Source organism: Cibotium barometz, chromosome 56, assembly GCF_041138505.1.
Source record: "Cibotium barometz isolate CiBa-2024 chromosome 56, ASM4113850v1, whole genome shotgun sequence".
NCBI classification, from domain to species: Eukaryota; Viridiplantae; Streptophyta; class Polypodiopsida; order Cyatheales; family Cibotiaceae; genus Cibotium; species Cibotium barometz.
Window position 1 is genome coordinate 30,123,138 of NC_141101.1, and position 4,419 is coordinate 30,127,556.

Sequence of the window (4,419 nt, forward strand, 5' to 3'; positions counted from 1 at the left end):
GAGAATTCTAAAGGTGATGAAGAGGATAACTCAAAGGAGTTTAGATGCAAAGGTAATACAAAAGGAGACTACATGCATGCTCGCATATCAAGATCCACATAGAAAATAGAGCCTAGTATAGTTAAAACATTTGATAAACAACATAAAATGGCAAAGGGATAAATCAAAACCAACAAAGTCATGAAGGATAAATGAAGAAATAACATTAAGGCAAGAGAATCCTAGAGTTTATTGCCAAACTTGGCTACCCAAGAAGTTCTTAGAAGCCCAAAGGGAAAATGCTAGGAGGAAAAGTACACAAAATTGTTGGGTTCCAAATATCAAATAACATGGACATAGTAAAGGGAAAGCCAATGGTGTTAAGGATAAAAACAAACCAATCCAAGAGCATAGGAGGTTACATCAAACACCTAAGTGTGAGATCACATTTACATTGGGTTCCAAGGCTAGTTTAATTACCAAAAGTTGAGGCCATGGTGCAAAAACCAATAGCTTGACCCAAAAATTAAATGGTGTTGCAATTGACAAAACCATGGAAAAAAGTTCAAGCAACTCCAGAATCCTCTACATTAACCATGAAACAAGGTGCCACAAAGTCAAAGTAGATATCAAGCAAAAATCTCCTTGATGTTGCTTAAACATTTAAATTTTTAAAGGGCATCACCCTCGCAAAGTCAATATTGTAAAATTCTATGGGCCACATCATAAAATAAGATGAATTTTTGAAAAACTAAACATATTCAAATCACGTTAAGGTGGATAGAAAGGGTGCATCAATAGATTGAAGTCATGGTCTAACACTATGCAAAAAATTGACACCAAAAGATGGTGATTGTATGACATCAATAATCTAAATGGTTCTTCAACAAGCATTGAAGTGTGAGGTGAGAACAAGAATTTATTGGAGATATAAAGAAGCATTGAAGGATAATGAGAATACCACTTGCAAGGTAGCAAGGTAGGAAAGAAAGAGTGGGGAAAGCAAACTTATTTAATAAGAATGAATAGCACACTCCAAGGGGATACAAATGTGATTGAAAAATGATAATTTTAGTATTTAAATCCCAAGAATCTACTATTGCATTCAAAAAGGGAGCACGTGTGTGTATTAGGTTTTTTGAAGTTGGTGTGTGAACACCCTCTATATGTGTAAAGGGCCCTTATTAAAGTCTAGGTCATAAGATAAGGCTTAATGCATATAAAAGCATGTATTTGGGAGGTTCTCTAATCACTAGAGTATCATTTGAGTTAACATATTTCTCTTGGGCTTGCTATCCTCTCTCTCTCTCTCTCTCTCTCTCTCTCTCTCTCTCTCTCTCTCTCTCTCTCTCTCTCCACACGTGCACTCACCATGGCTATCCTCCATCCAAAATAGTCATGACTTGATCCTTCATCCCTTCCTTTGCACATGTTCCAAGGTTAACCACTTTGTTGGTTAACATGGTTTCGCCCGCTTGACCTCTACTGTAAGGTGCTTTGCCTCTTACCATCTGTTGTAAGACAGCATTGGAACATATAAAGTGGCCTTACCATGTGCTTAATGTCAAATAGGCAAAGTCTATAGACTTTAGTGCTTCATGTCAAATAGGGAAATTCTACGGCGCTAGAACATATAAAGTGGCATTACCATGTGCTTAATGTTAAATAGGGAAAGTCTACAGACTTAGTGCTTAAGACTAGTAATAGGGGCCGGACCATTTTTAAGTTTGGCCAACCTAGTGTGAAAACTAGTCACTTGTATCTAAGTCATTCTTGACAATAAGAAACACACAATCATTCCCTTGCAATAGTTTACTTGTGAGCTCTCTCTCTTCTTGCTTACTTGTATGCTTTTAAAACTTGCTTACTTGTTGGATGCATGCTAGATAGGTTTGATTGTAGGTTTTCTTCTTGTAATAGCTTCTTCTTCTTCCCTCTTGCCTTTGTGGAGAGAGAACCATATTGCGAAGGACCACATCTCTTCTTACCTCCATTTAGGCATTAAGAGCTCTGCCTCCTTTATCCCCTTTGGCAAGGAGCAGTTTGGGGTGTGACAATGGAGTGAGCACGCAGCGGGTGCACCCACATGATGGGAAGTTACATTTGTGTCTCTCAAGTGGAACCCAAAATAGAACCCAACAACACATGCTTTAGCAAGGCTAAGGTAAACTCTTGACTTGATCATATTTAGTGTTGTTGTTAGGGACTAGCCTAAGGAATAGCTTCATTTTTCCATCCACTTCAAGCTATTGGGATCACCCAATATTACCAAGTGTTGATTAAGAGGTCATACTCTCGGTGTTGAATGATTAGGAGGTCACACTCCCATAAACATACAGTTTTGGAGTCTTGGATGTATTTTTGTCTTGATTTTGATTTTGATTTTGAATTTGATTTGAAGTTTATTTTGTATTAGGGCATTCTATACTCATCTGTTAGTAGGGCAAAACCCTAATTTTTTGGTGATTTACATGAAACTGAAGCCCAAGAGGCTTAGATTTCATTGCTTCGATCTAAGAATTAGCTTAGAAATTGTGATTAGGAGTGGAATTCACTCCAAAAACATGAGCACTCGGCTCCATTAGGTTAAATTAGAGTGAAATTATCAATTTTTGTTCATGCATTTCATATATTTTTCAAAATTTGTTCATGCATTGTGGAATTAGTAGAGTAGAAGTATGCTAAACCATTTGGTGAATCCAGAGTTCGGACGACCGTGCGGCCCCTAACAGCAACAAAAAAAAAATTGTCTGAAACAATTCTTATACTTGATCTCGAAACAATAGGGATTTTTGATGCAAACCTGATCTAAACTAATTGTTAGAAATGACAATACAATCTACGAATCAAACCATACCTCTTAAAACCCATTAAGTCTTTGGTCCCACCAAATGGTCAGCCCAAGGCTAGACTCCTTTAGATCCACCTTAATAAGAAGCTTTGGGAATAAATGAACCAAAAAAACACAAACATGAGTGGAGGAACACTAGAACACCTTGAAATAGGGGCCGCACGGTCAGCCGAACTCTGGATTCAGCAAATGGCTCTATAAACAACACCTTAAATTTTATGATGAAAGCGTTTAACCACCCTATCTTTGGGCATAACTCTAGTAAGAAGGAGTCAGATTAGGACTAGGAACCTCAAGGTTTTCTCCCACATGAAGCAATCAAACCATGTCAGTACACCATAATGTTTTAAACATTGGTGTCGATCTTGAGTTGGGTTTATCCCAAGTAGACAATCACAGTTTTATCGTAAAAGGTACATGTCTCTTTTATTGTACCGCTAGGGATAATTATTTCACAATACACATAATAGCAAGCATGCACACCATAACCAGGAGTACTGCTCCTCTCTACAGAAGCCCATTATAGAAGTGCCTTTACCATAGGACCAAGTTCTAACTCCTTCGTTTGGACATGAACAGGGAACGTGGGAAAGAGCGAATGTTAGGGACTACCTCATCACAAAGGGATCCACAAGGGCATTCATAGAATGTTTCCTCAATTGCATTGAGCCTATAGCCTCAAGGCTAGAGGTTGGCAAAAGGCAAAGGGATCCACACGGGCATTCACAGAATGTTTCCTCGGTCGCATTGAGCCTGCAGCCTCAAGGCCAGAGGTTGGCAGAAGACAAGTGCCATTAAAAACGAGGCATCCCAACCCCCTTATATTTTTGTGAGCATGTTTTTATGTGGCTTATATTTTTTGCTCACTTTGTTGTTTGGAAATCATAAGTAGAGCTACATGTGATTTGTGTTAGTTTGGAAACTAAGAAATGTTAATGATGGGGAAGAAGAAAAGGAAGGATCCAGAGGAACGCTAACAAAATCATCAGAACAAGATTGTGATTCTCAGTTCCTTATTATTCATTGAAATGACATTCATCTCACTTGAAGAATTTGGCCTTCGATGGTGTCCCTATAAAGCAGATAATCATAAAGTACATTAAATGAGTCAAATGGACTCTTATTGAGCTGTTGCTTGTTGAAGTAGCCACTGGTTGGTGAGACATGAAAGAATTACGTCAACTTGCGAGGCTAATATAGATATCTTCACTAAGGATTAGATATCAATGTGTTGTGAAGATTTAAGTTTTCGTTTAGAGAGGTTTGCAATTTGAAGGAAAAGTCTAGGTGATGGGTCATAGAGATAGTGATATCGACACCAAATAACAAAGAGATTCTTGAAGAGAATTGGATTACTCAAGACAATGGCGAAGGAGGCCTCCTTTCATTTAGTGATATATTGACACCAAATAACAAAGACATTTTTGAAGAGAATTGGGTTTAATGAAGCTCCTCTTGCGCTTGCTGGATTTTTTCTTTTGCAAGCTGTTTCTGTTGTTTTAAGAGGTGTTCCTACAAGAGCATCTCTTGGGTCAATGGTCCAAAATATTTTTTTAGTTTACTCCCATTAACATAGCCCTCCATTTGGA